General features: G+C 35.4%; 1 pseudogene; it reads left to right on the forward strand.

Moving 5' to 3' along the window:
• The first annotated feature begins 4,833 nt into the window (after positions 1–4,833).
• Positions 4,834–6,977, forward strand: LOC140611285 (large ribosomal subunit protein uL6 pseudogene; annotated as a pseudogene).
• The last annotated feature ends 9,044 nt before the right edge of the window (positions 6,978–16,021 follow it).

The raw sequence follows: 16,021 nt of genomic DNA on the forward strand, positions 1-16,021 counted from the left end.
CCATAGAAAAGATAGAGTAACTTCCAAATTAAATAATTTAGAGGATTCATAATGTATCCATCCTCTCCTGAGCACAGATCATTACTGACTAAATATTATTTTACCCAAGTTTTTCAGTAAAGACAAACCTAGGTTACTTGCTATTATAACTATGATATCTCTCATAGTCATTGAAATATTATTTTATAAGGCATTGTTACTTTCAAATATTAACAGGAGATGGATTGAACTTCTGCAACTAGCAATAAAAGTATTAATATCCTTTTTAATCGAATTAAATTGGTTTTATTCTAAAAGTTCATGGAAGACTATCGTAACTTTTGGTAGCAGCTGCAATGCCAAAAACAGGTGTTCTGGATCTGGCTCCAGCTTTGACTCTGCCAACAGGGCTGCCCCCAGCTTCTCTTTCAGGGAATTCAGCTCCTTCTTACACAGGGCAGTGTTAAGATGTCAGGCCACTTAGGACAAGATGACCAATACACAGATTTGTGTATTTGTGTCCAGACAGATTTGTGTCCAGAACCTCTACAACAGTGCATTACACATCAGTCCTCAAGGCAGATGGTGACATAGACCATTCCTGACTTCAGTCCCTCTCACAAGAAGAGCAACTAGCAACAATCCATAAGAAGATACCATTATGAAAATATCAGAGCCTGGAGATGAAGCTGAAGCACCTCTCTGGACTTCCAGAGACTGAGAAGGAAAGTATTAGTAGTATGTAAGAGGAGAGGCTACATACATTCTGATTACATCACCATCCCCAAGGCTGGCACCTTGCCACACCAAGTGAGGCTCCCTAGGCCTGTGGGTTGTCCTCTAGGAAAAGAGAGCCCAAGGTACATATCCAGCTTCCTCACATTTGGGCTGCTTCCCCGGAGGCCCACTCGGGTCTTGCCTCATAGAGATCACTGAAGAATCTGTGGGATTCAATAAATGGGAATCAGAGAGAGACACAGAGGAAGGGTGGGACTTAAGAGAAAGCAGTATTCAGACCATGGTGGACCACATTTCTGCTTGTAGTAGTACCAGCCAGTGACTTTGCCCACCTCTTGATTTCAGTAGAAATCAGTAACAGGAAAAAGCTGGAAAATTCACAAATACATGGAAATTAAACAACACAATACCAAAATACTAAATGATCAAAGAAGAAATTTTAAGAAGGATATAAAATATATCTTGAGACAACGAAATGGAACACAACAAACACTTAGTAAAGGCATCAAAAACTATTGTAAGAGGAAGGATTATAGCTATAAGTGACTATATTAAGAAAAAAGAAAGATCCCAAGTAAGCAACATCTCAAGGAACTAGAAAAAGAAGAACAAATTAAGCCCATATTTAGTAGATGGAAGCAAATAATAAATATTTGTATACATGAGAGAATAGGAAACAATAGAAAAGATTAACAATGCTAAGTTACTAGTATACTGATACTAATACTGTCTTTGAAAGGTAAGCAAAATTGACAAACTTTTAGCTGAAACTACCAAGAAAAAAGACAGGACTCAAATAAATAAAGCAGATATAAAAGAAAAGAAATCACAATCGATGTCACAGAAATGCAAAGGATTATAAGAGACACTACTGTGAACAAAGACACACCAATGAATTGGTCAACCTAGAAGAAATAGATATATTTTTAAAAATATACAACCTACTTCATGAAGAAATGTAAAATCTGAATAGACTGATAATAGGTAAGAATATTTAATTAATAATCAAAAAGCTCCCGATAAAGAAAAGCCTGAGATCAAATGGTTTCACTGGTGAATTCCATTAAACATTTAAAGAAGAATTAATACTGGTCCTTCTCAAACTCTTCCAAAAAACAGAAGAGGGAACATTCCCAAACTCATTTGACCAGACCAGTGTAACTCTGATACCACAGTCAGATAAGGACATTATAAGAAAAGAAAATCTATACCCTGAATATAGATGAAAACAATTCTCAACAATTACTGGTAAACCTAATTCAATAGCATATTAAAAGGATCACACACCATGATCAATTGGATTCATCCTTGGGACACAGGGATGGTTAAATATGCAAAATATCAATAAATTGACATACCACAATAATAGTATGAATAAAAATCACATGATTATCTCAATAGATACAGTAAAAGTCTTTGACAAAATTTAATTTCTTTCCTGATAAAAACTCTGAATAAATTGGGTATGGAAAGAATGTACATCAACATAAGAAAGTCTTTATAGGGCAGCCCAGGTGGCTCAGCAGTTTAGTGCTGCCTTCAGCCTAGGGCCTGATCCTGGGGACCTGGGATCGAGTCCCACGTCAGGCTCCCTGCATGGAGCCTGCTTCTCCCTCTGCCTGTGTCTCTGTCTCTGTCTCTCTCTCTCGGTGTCTCTCTCATGAATAAATAAATAAGATTTTTTTTTTTAAAGAAAGTCTTTATAGACAAGGCAGCAACTAACATTGTACACAATGGTGAGAGATTGAAAGCTTTACTTCAAAGAGTAAGAACAAGACCACTCCTGTTCATCACAGTACTAGTCAGAAGTCACACAAAAATAAGAAGTAAAAGGAAGGAGTAAAGTTGTCTCTGTAGATGACATGATTTTACATATAGAAAACCTTAAAGACTCCAGTAAAAACTGTTGGAGATAATCAATAAATTTAGTAACATTGCAGGATATAAAATTAACATACAGAAATCTGTTGCATTTCTATACACTAACAAATTTCTGAAAAAAGAAATAAAATGATTCCCTCACAATAACAATGAAGATGATAAAATACTTAGGACTAAATTTAAACCAAGGAAAGATCTGTACACTGAAAACTATAAAACATTCAAAGAAATTGAAGGAGACATACATAAATGCTAAGATTTATCATGTTCATGGATTGGAAGAATTAATATTGCTGAAATGTCCATACTACCCATTCTCAGTCATACCTCAATAAACCTGGGCAAAAAATAAACATAGAATGTGTAAATTATTAAAAAGGCAATGAAAGCTTCAAGGAAATAAATATGTTATCTCTCATGAGACTAGTTAGAATGATCTGATTACTTTGAAATCTTGTCTTTATCCTGGCTTGAGTTCACTTTCTGTACAAGCCAAGTAAGCTCTGGTTTTTTTCAGCCTGTTTACAGATAGCAGCTATAAACTCCAGAGAACTAAAATAAATGGTAAGTAAATAAGCACACAACCACTGGAAGACACTGGAGGACGGTCCAAAGGTGGCAGAACTTTCAAGGAAATTCCTCATTGGTAGAAGGGAATGGTCCTGGTGAATTGGTTGTTCTCACCACTTCTAGCCAGATGGCAGGCCTCACCTGTACTGCACATGGCCACTACAAGGCCAAGAGAAAACTTCACTGGAAAGTGACCAAAGAAACTGGGAAAGGGAATTGTAAGAGATTGGGGCACAATTTCTATGTATGAACTCTGCCTACATATCTGGCCAACCCTAAACACAGATGCTAAGGACAGTGTCTTAGTAGTATACATGAAGACACAACAGATGAACAAAGTAGACCTGCTACTCAGAAGTCCGACTTTCAATCTGAGAACAACCAAATTAATTACTTAATAAGCACAAACAAAACAGAACGTTTCTTAGGGGTAAAATAATAGAATCCCAGATTCCCAAGAAATAATTTTCCCGAGGTACATGATACAAGATGGAGATGGAAGCTATATTCAGTACTAAAGATGATTATTTGAGACTATGAGAAGATCCAGGTTTTGGAATTATGAGACCAGTATTTTAAAGATTTTTTTTTTTTATTTGAGAAAGAGAGAGAGAGCACAAGTGCATGCATGAGAGTAGGGGGGTACAGAGGAAGGAGACAAGCAGACTCCTCACTGAGCATGGAGCCCAATGGGAGGCTTGAACCAAGGACCCTGAGCCAAAATCAAGAATCTGCTGCTTGACTGACTAGCCACCCAGGCACCACCCCAAGACCAGATTTTAAAGCAGCTTTTTCCAATCATGTTTTGGGTCATAAAGGAATATTATTCTGCAATATCTGAAAAATAGAAAATTTCAATCAATAAATAAAACTTAACAAAAAGTAGTATTTGAAATTTAAAAAGACAAAATTGTCTAATGTTGTTATGGTAGAATGAAGATAGCAAGAGATGTGAACCTGAAGACAGATACACAGAAAGGATTGAAAAACTACACATTTTATTAGTAATATTTAGAGGCAATGACATACACATATTTGGAGTTCCAGAGGAAAAAGAAGGAAGAATGGAACTGAAAAGATATTAGAAAAATCATCACTGAAATTTTCTCAACTTTATTGTAAGTTAAATTTTTATTCAATGACTTTAGAAAACCTCAAGCAAGTTAATAAGGAAGAAAACTATGACTAGACCTACTATAGCCAAAACGCTGTAAATAAAAGAGAAAGATAACATCTAAAATCAGTGAGAAAAAAATACCACTGCATATCAATGAGACAATATTTCAAAGGATTCATGGCTTCAAAAATAATGGATTTTAGAGAATATTGGGCCAATATCTTTATAGTGATGAATGAAAAAAAAAAAAAAGACACACAAAAACAAAAAACCCAAACTGTCAACCAAGAAGTCTATAAACCCTTTCTAGCCTGACGGTTGTCTCAGGAAAAAAGAATAGTTGTCTCACAGTTGTCTCAGGAAAAAAGAAATAAAGATACTGTGTCAGAAACAAAACCTGAGAAAATTCTCATCAACCCATTTGAGCTACAAGAAATGCTAAAGGCTGTACTTTAGGTTGAAAATCAATGAAATGGATGGAAACATATACCCAAGAAAGTTTGAAAACCATCAAAAATATTGTTTCCTTTGCCACATCTACTGCAAGAATGAAGATAATTCTCAGCAATCAGACTGTCGACATTCCAGAAAATGTCAACATCACTCTGAAGGGGCACACTGTTATTGTGAAGGACTCCAGAGGGACTTTAATCACATAAGCAATGAACTCGTCAGACTCCTTGGAAAGAAAAAGAAGATGCTCCTGAGTTGACAAATGGTGGGAAATAGAAAAGAACTGGCTACTGTCCACACTGCCTGTAGTCACGTGCAGAACATGGCCAAGGGCGGTACACTGGGTTTCCGTTACATGAGGAGGTCTGTGTTTGCTCACTTCCCCATCAACATTGTTATTCAGAAGAATGGCTCTCTCTTACTGAAATCTGAAATTTCTTGGGTGAAAAATACATCCGCAGGGCTTGGATGAGGCCAGCTGTTGCTTGTCCAGTATCTCAAGCCCAGAAAGATAAGTTAATTCTTGAAGGAAATGACATTGGACTTGTAGCAAACCCAGCTGCTTTGATTCAAAAGTCACAACAGTAAAAAACAAGAATATCAGAAAATTTTCAGATGGTAGCTGTTTCTGAAAAAGGAATAGTTCACTGGCTGATGAATAAGATCAAGTTGTCCAGCTACAGAAAAGAACAAGATGCCAGATGATTTTTTAGACTTATCTGTGATATTTCAAAGATGCAATAAAAGCTGTATTGATTTGGGACTTCTTCTTTTAAAAAAGTATAAATACATAAAAGAAACTGCAATTGCATTTGCCTTTTTAATCTACTGGAATTCATATATTATAAAATAAAAATTTGATATATTTAACTGCATACAACTAAAAATAAAAGTAATTGCATAGCAAAAACCGCCTAAACAAAAGAAAAATGGAAGATGAGAATATAAATCACTATATCATTTATAAAAGATCAATACCCCAGTAATAGGGAACTTATAAAATTGTGAGGAAAATCTATTAAAAAACCCTACCCTCCATAACAATGGATAAAAACCTAGATAATTTATTGAAAACATTTAAAAGGGATTTGAAAATGTGGAAATAGGGGATCCCTGGGTGGCTCAGCGGTTTGGCGCCTGCCTTCGGCCCAGAGCATGATCCTGGAGTCCCGGGAACGAGTCCCGCATCGGGCTCCCTGCATGGAGCCTGCTTCTCCCTCTGCCTGTGTCTCTGCCTCTCTCTCTCTCTCTCTTCTCTCTCTCTGTCTATCATGAATAAATGAATAAATATTAAAAAAAAAGAAAATGTGGAAATACGTTCAAAATCACTCATAATCAAAAGCTGCACACAAAAGCTAGCATACTTGTCAGAATGGCAAAAATTAAGAAGTATAATAACATGCCCTGCACATGCACAAAGCCACCATCTACCTCACTTTCTGAATTTGGGGCAACCTTTCAGAGGTGGAGGTCAATTTAGGGCGTTTGAACCACCACATCTGAATAAAGGACAAAATATGGATATAAAAACGCAGTGTGAAGCTATTATATCCACATTTGGGAAATGGGGAAATGAAGTCATGGGAGAGGATTACTTGGGGTTTCCTACTGTGGCCCACAAATTTCTTCAAAGCCCTGTAAGACAAGTAAATGTCATATATCTGCATTTCATAATATAACAGATGTTTAATAGATTTTGAATTATTAGTAGTACTAACATAGTCGAGACATTCCTCTGAAAAAGAAAAATCGTTTATATGGAACAGCCAAGAAACATAGCAGGTGCGTGGCTTCACTCCCCTCCGGTTGCAACGCACACTCACGAGGCTGCGCACCTGTGCCAAGTGTCCTCAGTAGGATTCCTGTTTTGTTCCCTGACAGAGAGGGGAAAGGAAAAGGAAGAGAGGAGGTGGAGGGTCCAAGAGGCAAGAATGGAGAACCGAGCTCAGGTGTGTTGAAGGCTGACCCACCTTCAGTGTGTGGAAGAGGATGGGGCACCAAGCTGTCACTCTCGCCGTCCTCCTGGAGAGCAGCCGACATCCAGAGTCAGCCTGTCATCTGTCGAGCATCATGTTCGCCCAGACAGGCTCTCCTCTGTGCCCCAAACATGCTGCCCTGCTGTCCTCTTGCACCTGGAACCCCCATGGCCCTTCTTGATGGGAAGAAGGCCGCTGAAGGTCTGGGACACACCTGCGGCCCCAGGCCAGGAGGTTCAGGACTTGAACAAATTGAGAGCTGATTGGGATGGGAAGGAATATCCTTTATATCCCACAAAGGCAGAAATAAAAATATAGTTTGAAGGTTTTCTTTGAGCCAGGAGAGTAGTGATATAGAATACCCATTAACCTTCTATTTTGCAAATCTGGTCTTTCTCTTAGAAGTTTTCAAACCCTGTGCTGCTAATCACAATGTCCATGTAAGTCCAATTTAAATATATAGGGCTTTGTTGTTGGTTTTATTTTTTAAGGTTTCCCTTTTTTTTTTCTGAAATAACACCACCAAGTTTTGAAAAGTACCAGACTTCCATTACATTACTATAAAACTTTGTCTGGGTTTCTACACAGTATACCAGATGGCCAAAACCATTTTTTTTCTCCTAATTTTATTTCTAATGCTTTAGTTATCACTCCCGGCTTGCTGCCATCTACAAATCTTAGAGCCATGCCCTTATCTGTCTTCCTCCCGGTTATTAATTAAATTTTTAACAAGACAGGGCTCATTGCCAACTCACTGTGGGACTTCTCTAAAGACTACTCCACTTTGTAGTTTGATATTTATTAACATTCTTTGGGCTTCTAGCTACAAGTTGCTTTTCTTTTTTTTCCCCTGTGAAAAACTATTAATCTTTCTATGGCTTTTTTTCCCTTATCTTTAATATGGAATGGCTTTTACACTAGTATTTCTCAAGCCATCTGTGGTATGGGACAGTTTGCTTTTCATTTTCCAACGGTCCATGATCTACATTTTTGTAAAATGCAATGAGATACGAAATTAAAAAAAAAATAAGGTTGCTAGAAAAATGAACTATAAAAGAGAAATGAAACAATTTTATTTTTAGACCTAACAGATATAAAAGCACATTCCAATAATTAGACTAAACACGCAATAGGAAAAAAAGAGGATTGCAAAAAACAATGCCTATCATTCACTGAAATCATGGATGGAGGCAATTAGTATTGGGAATATTACAGTTGTATCTTTTTGTTGTTCTCCAACCTTGATCAAAGACTCTGAGTGAAGTTGCACTCTCCATACTAAACTCCCATGAACACATTTTAAATCAGTTTCATGTATATCAATAATGTTTTTTAATGTGATAGAAGAACTTGCATTTTGCTTGTTGATTTTATCTAATTTAGATTGGAAAAATGACAATGTCACTCATAGAAGTTAATGTCTATCTTAACCTCTGTCTTTTTATTTCATAGCACTCAAAGGAGAGAAGTCAGTTTTAGAAAGGTACCCAGAAAGGACTGAAAAAAAAAAAGAATTTGAGATAAATCAATAATCTCACATAATTTGTTTTTATGTAACATAAAGTGATTTTGCATTTTTTTGAAAGAGTGAGAGAGAGTACCCATGGGTATAGGGGGTAAAGGGGAGGGGCAGTGGGGTGGGAGAGAGAGAATCTCTGATGCTCATCGACTGAGCCACCTAGACACCCCAGCGATTTTGTATTGTTAAATTTTTTTTAATTTTTTTATTTATTTATGATAGTCACAGAGAGAGAGAGAGAGAGAGAGGCAGAGACACAGGCTGAGGGAGGAGCAGGCTCCATGCAGGGAGCCCAACGTGGGATTCGATCCCGGGTCTCCAGGATCGCGCCCTGGGCCAAACCGCCAAACCGCTGCGCCACCCAGGGATCCCATGTATTGTTAAAATTTATCTTCAATCCTTCAGTAGTGAGTTCCAAATATTAGTCTTGTATATTTTAAATTAGAATTCAATAAAAGAAATGAATTTTATGTTTTTCTAATGTGTGAAAATAACATTCAAAATATCCTATTAAATTTGGGTTTGGTGATCATTTTTCACAAATTTGCAGAATCAAGATTTATTGAAGTAAGTGTGTGTGTATCTGTGTGTGTGTGTGTGTGTGTGTGTGTGCGCGCGTTTCCTTCCAGGCATGGAAATATTAAGGTGATTTTAAAAATTCAAAAATTCTGGTACAGGGCAAAACTGTGTTTGGTGCCCTGATCAGTTGGCGATATTGAACAGGGGATTTAAAAGTAAAATAGCATCCTTATTATATTATCTTAACCAATTGACAATATGACTATCTGCAAGGAAAAATTATTCTTGTATTTCTATGCAGACGTTTAGGTTGAATCTCTCACAAACATATCATTAATTTTCTCGGTCTGTTTCTGCACTTAAAAGAGATAATCTCCAGGGTGCTGGCTGTCACAGAGCTGAGTCACTAATGTATTTAGACTTCACGCTAGGAGGAACTATTTCACATCTGGTATTAAAAAGTGTTCATGTTTCTTGCTTCTTTTGACAGTGCTTGGTAGAAGTTGTTAAACCATAATGTTTATTTAAACATTTTTTAAAGATGTGCTCAAATTGCTTTTATTTTCATGTAGTTTATTCATAAAATCATTTCATGCTGAAAACCAGAGGCTACATGAATTATACAAATTAGCCATGTATAAATTGTTGCCACTTGAATTTAAATCTTTTAATATGTGATAAGATAGGAAGATTATAATTGCATAAATCATTAAAAAATCATGCCTTAAATAATAGAAAATTTCTGCTTATGAATGGCTGTTGATTCTGGCCAATATTTATTAAGCATCTAAGCAGAACTAGGTACTTCCTTTTCTGTGCTTTCATAGAATTTTGATCATACATGTATGTAGAAGGTTATTATCACTCCCGTAACGTGTGACCATAAATTTGGTGTCTTAACACCGACTTACTGTCTTTTTCAATTATTTAGAAGTATGAAATGAGTCTCACTGGGCTAAAATAAAGGTGGTAGCTCTTTGTCATTCTGGAAGGTCTAGGGGAGAATCTGTTTTCTTGTATTTCCAGGCTTCTAGAGGCCTCCCATATTATTCTTTGGCTCATATCCCCACTTCTTCATCTTCAAAGCCATCAACATTGGGTTATGTCTTTTTTTCCCTGCCATCTCTCTACTTCTCCCTCTGTCAGCCTTTTCCACTTTTAAGGATCCTTGTGAGGAGAGATCTCACCTCTTCTGCCTTCTCTTGGTAATAGTTAATAATCTTATCTGCACGTCCACAGCTTGACATTTTTTTTCTGGTTGATTTGTCCTAAACTTGGATAGAATCTTCCCTCAATATTCTTGTGCACCGTTAATGAAGGATCATAATGTAATGTAATATTTTCTTGACTTTTTGGGTTTACTTCAGGAGAATTTTAGCATGGTACAGAGTACTTAGCAATAAGTTGAAAATGAATAAGAGATGCTTTTTTGGCCCCCAGCTGTTGTCTCCTGACAGAAAACTTCTTCTATCTTCCTTCTTCCTGGGTGCCAGAGAACTCAAAATTCCAGTCTCTTTTGCATGCCAAACAGAAGGCAACATCAGCTAACTTCAGAACTGACACTTCACATCAGGATCAGCAGAGAAAATAATTTATAATGTCATTTTATATTAATTAATTTAGATATTGGGGCTATGAAAATAATCATGAAACACACAGTCTCTATCCTCTAAGAAGCAAATTTTGAAATTTATATTATATTTACTGTTTATGGATATTTATAGTTATTGAGCACTCATCTACCTAGTTTCTGAATAATATGAGGCAGTCAAATATTCATAGTATGATAGGACACAGATAAAAAGAAACTAATATATTTATCAAACATTATTTTTTAGCAGGGTGGTTTTTCTTCTAAGAGAAAAATTTATGCATGAAAAACTACTAACCTCAATCATTTGAGTTATAGATTACCATTGTTTCATTAGAGTGACACATCATAAAAATTCTTCAGTTTAGCTTTAAATTCAACTTAATATCTCATTCTATCCATTTCCTTTATATTGTAATTATATTCCCTCAGATACTTTAAATTGTATTTTCAGCCATAATCTATATTATAATTGCATTGAATTGTTTATGGATGCAGTATTACTTAGGTGCAACCAGACAAGAATTTTTTTTTTTAATTATTTACTCAAAAAAATTATTTACTCAACAGAAAGAGCACAAGCAGAGGGAGCAGTAGGCAGAGGGAGTTGGAGAAGCAGGCTCTCCGCTGAACAGAGAGCCCACTGTGGGTCTCGATCCCAGGACCCTGCAGATGCAGGGTCCCAGTTCCTGCTTAACCAACTGAGCCACCCAGACTCCCAAAAATTCTTTGATATTTTCATCTTATCTAAGTAGTTTTGCACACTTGAGGTCTCTTTCCAGCTCTGTGGATCACAGCACTAAAGTTATGCTCATGGTATAATTATGTGCATGATGTTTTGCATACATTAGATGACTTAAGCTCCATATGTTCAGTCAAGTATATATTGTTATCCTGTTTTCGAAAACTAGGAAAGTGTCCCCGAAAACCTAACTAACTTATACCATGTCATAAAGCCAATGGATGCTAGGCAGGGATAGAAGGCCAAGTTGATCTGGTACAAAATTAAGATCCTCCCCAGTACAACATGGGGCTTTGTTCTTTTAATACACATCATTGAAATATTGATTGAGATGCTATGGCTTAGGCCCATATTTTCAGGAAGACAGAAAAAATTCATCATCTGGTGGGAGGCTACATGGATACAGGAGGAACTATAATACCATAATGGCTCTCAGTGCGGAAAGGCTGTGGTTAAGCAGAATGATGCAATTCGTGTCAGTGTGGATAATATTTGAAATGCACTGTGTAGAGGAAAGATCTGGATCTTAGGATTTAGGCATTCCTAAAATGCAATATTTGGTTTATTTATTTGGAGTATGACTTGGGGAAGTTACGTAACTACTCTGAGCTATCCTTCCCTCATCTATAAAGTTAGAATACTGGGATCTACTACTCAGTTTTATTGTAAGCAAGACTCACACAAAGGACACTTTAAATATGTGGGTGTCAGTTTCCATGTGTTTGAAAATATGTACTTTTACAATTTAATGAAGTCCACAAATTATCTTTTTCAATATGTACATTTATTTTTTTTCCTGTGCACTTCAATAAAACAATTGCTGTTATACTATTTTTTAAACATAATTTTGCCAGTTCTAGTTCTTTTAGGAAAAAATGGCAGGTTCCGTGTACACGTATTTGGGGAAATTATGAAGGAGAGCCAGTCTAAGTCACTTAGAAAGTAAAAACATAAAATGTCAAGTTAAAGCTTAAGATTTTTTTAAAAAGATTTTATTTATTCATGAGACACACACAGAAAGAGGCAGAGACATAGAGAGACAAGCAGGGTCCATGCAGGAAGCCCAATGTGGGACTCAATCCTGGAACTCTGGGATCACACCGTGAGCCAAAAGCAGATGCTCATCCGCTGAGCCACCCCAGAGTCACTATTAAAGCTTAATATTATTAATTTTAAGGACAGAATACTTTACATCTTTTCAAGACTTAGTCTTTATTCAAGGACCAAGTCATTTTTGGACATCCAACATACCCATTCTCTCTTTCTTTTCCATAAATATATTTTTTTTTTCTGATTGGTTCTCTTTCTGAATATCTAAAAATTTAGTGTAGGTCAATGCGCATTTAGGTAATACAATGTATTTGTATTTTATTTTTTAATGTGTGCTTATTTCCTTTTCCCTCTCTTCAAGGCAAGTGCGTAAAAGCATGGCAATTTTCCTCTAGGATAATAATGATCATGGAGCAGGACAGTTTTGATGGACAGAGAAAATAACTTATTTCATGCCAGCTGTATTTATGTAAACATGCAACTTATGGTCCACTTTCCCCACCTAATCCGCTCATTGGTTGTGGTTTCTATTGCTCCTCCAAACTTTTTTTCCAGAAAGGAGCACCATCTGGTAGCACCCAACAGTAAAATCAAACTTCGTAGAGCACATGCAGAAAGCATTCCCTTATACTCCCTCCTCCTAGTCAACATCTACTTTCCTCTGCTCTTTGGGAGTGACATTTTGAAGGGAAAAGTGGAAACCATAGTAGTAATTTGAACTAGGTTAAGCAATTTTGATGCTTGATGAAGGCATCTGTAATGAGGATTTCAAATCACCAGTATAATCAGTGTTTGCTTATGTTAAAATTCTATGTCTTAGGCACTGAATTTATAGTTCCTGAAAGTTATTTTTTGTGTTTATTATTTTTGTTTTGTTTTGTTTTGTTTTGTTTTTCATGAGCTCAGTAAGTGCCTCTGGTGTACTGGTTGTAGTGAATTAAATTTTGGCCAAGGTTTGTACTGCATTACATTTCTGAAGAAGTTGAGTCTTCTGAGCTATTGGAATTTGTTTGTTTATAAGTTTAGGAATACTCTTTAGCATGAGTAGTCACATACATCATCAGATATCTAGTATATAACCACAAGTCAAAGTGCTAGCCTTTTTACAATGAAATAAATACATTATAATTCTCTTAACTCATATCTGGTAACTCTTAAAATTATAATTGTATTTCTCTTGAAATCTAACTATTACTTTTCTGGATTCTTAACTTTTCTACATTTGTGGTTGAGCAAATCAAATAAAAATCACATATAGTAATAATTTATTAAGGATTAGACTCTTTTGTAAAGGTTTATTTTTTTGAGACTTTAAGACAATTAAATTTCTAGAGTTGAAGAGATGCATATTTGTGCATCTGCCTCTGCTCTAGAGTTGTTTAACTTACTAGTAAGAGTTTGGGGTCAGTTTATATATATATTATATATATATATATATTTAAATGAAATTTATAAATTTATACATAATAATATAAATAATTTATATTTAAATATAAAATATATATATTAATTTTCATATATATATTAATTTTCATGTATATATATGAAATTGGTGGCCAGATGCTCAGCAATTCTATTTCTTTTCTCCAATCAGACCACAGATCCCAGCATCCTCAATTTCCTTTAGAATAAAGTGTGAGCAATGTGACTTGTGACTGGGTGGGTTTTGGACTATTAAGTATAGAGAGAAATAGTTACCTGACCCCTAAAATGGCCTGTTTTCTCTCTCCCTCTTTTCTTATCCTTGTAACTGTAAGTGAAGAACTTCAAAATGGCAGATCCACAAAATGGAAAAAATACCAAATCCCTGTCCCTTGGGGAGAGCTACAGACTTGCACCCGTCTGTGGCACAAGCTAGAGAAACGACTGATCTGGAGGAGTGTTTGTCACAACAGCTGGTGTTACTGACACTGTTTGGTACCACACACATATTCTTGGGTTTAGTTTCTTCTGAATGTTGAGACCACTGGGTGATTGCTTGTGGTCGGGTGATTATTATCAGCAAAATGGCAGAGAAGAAATATCTGCTGATGTGATGAGTATTGAATCTACCTACTTCTGACATAATTAATGTCTTTCTAAGGACTCCTGAGGAGGTCACAACTCAACAAGTAGGCAGGCAACCTTCTCAAATAATGATGAGAGAGATTCTTTTTAAAATTATAGAAATAAGTAAAAAATCTCTCCTTAGAAACACTAGACATAATATACTGGTGTGTCAGGTAATTGTAGAGAGTTAACAACACTGTCAAAAAGTAAGTATTATTAAAATTCTGTTAGTCAAATGAGAAGTTAGTCTAGCATTGGAGGTAGTCCAAGCCTAAGAGAAGTTGAGCCCCTCTCTGGCAACTCATTCCTTAGGGTAGCTTTATTCATCCTAATCAATGATGAATTTTTTCCATGGTACACGTTTTCTACCTTGAATTCATACCTGAGTTTTCCCAGGTGCTTGCTTGTTAATCTTTTCTTTTCGAAATATGTTACATATTTTTATATCAAAACATGTATAACATAAACATACATTATATATTTTAAGCCATAAAATAGCAAATATGTGTAGCCACCCCCTAGAATGAAATATAGGATGCTGCAGTATGTTTGATGCCTCATTACACCACCACTCTAAAACACACACATACTGACCATTAAAGATATAAACATTATCTTGATTTGTGCTAAATTTTTCCTCTTTTTTTCTTTAATTATTTTATTTTACTTTATCTTATTTTATTTTCTCCATTTTTCCACATATGCATTTTTATTAATAATGAGGAATATATCACTTCCTATTTCATAAGATTACTTTGAGGACTGTGACTTTTATAATGCCCTTAAAATTAGCTTCTGTAAGCCTTATACAAGAATTACTTGCAATTTTGTCGTTGTTGATCTTATTATTACTATTATTTAACATGTTTCCCTGTGGACTGTATGGAATTTTCAAGGGCATATATATAGGCATGCAATATCTGGATTGTAGGACATTAAACATATTCAACTATACCAGAAAATACAAGACTGTTTATCCAAAGTACATGTAGTAATTTGTATTCTCATCAGCAACAAAGTATGTCTTAAAGATCATGTCTTGTTCCATTTCCTCACAATACCTGATATTGCTAGACTTTTTTGTATTTGCCAAACTGAAGAATATTGAATTAATCTCATTATGTGTTTAATTTGGACTTTCCTGATGAGATATTTAACCATCTTTCCTTTCATGTGTTCATGGGTTGTCTGGGTTTAGTCTTTTGTGAAGAACCTCTTTAAGACAATGGACAATTTTGTTGTCTTATTACTATTGAGGTATGAAAGTGCCTTATATATCTTGTATATGAACCTCGTGTCAGTTTAAGGATTACAAATAACTTCTCTGAGTTTTTGTCTAGTGTTTTCATACTATTTATGGTGATATTTCATAAACACAAAATTTTGAATTTCAGTACAGTTTACTTGATCATTCCTTTTTATACTTTCCATGTTTTGTATAAAAAAAAGTACTTTACTAATCTATTGCATTTTTAATATTTTAGAAATAGATACAAACAGAAGGGGGAATCACATGAGGAAAATTAATTATATGATGTAATAAGTAATATATTTTCAATAGTCATAATAATACATAATTTAACCACATACACTTTTGTATTATTATTATTGGATTTTCTAATAGGAGAATACACTATTCTAATGGCTTACAGTAATTGCCACCCTTAGATACATTGTTCTAGCATATTTTCATCCTAATATTGCAAGCAAAGGTAAGAAATAGGAAATTGTGGTGGGTGGTGAGGGAAGTGTTGCAGATAATAAAAATGCACATTTTCACAAAAGAATTCTTGTTAAGGTTTCAATAGTTTTTCTAATGTATCTTACTTAGCGGATA

Source organism: Canis lupus, chromosome 1 (assembly GCF_048164855.1).
Source record: "Canis lupus baileyi chromosome 1, mCanLup2.hap1, whole genome shotgun sequence".
Taxonomy (NCBI): Eukaryota; Metazoa; Chordata; class Mammalia; order Carnivora; family Canidae; genus Canis; species Canis lupus.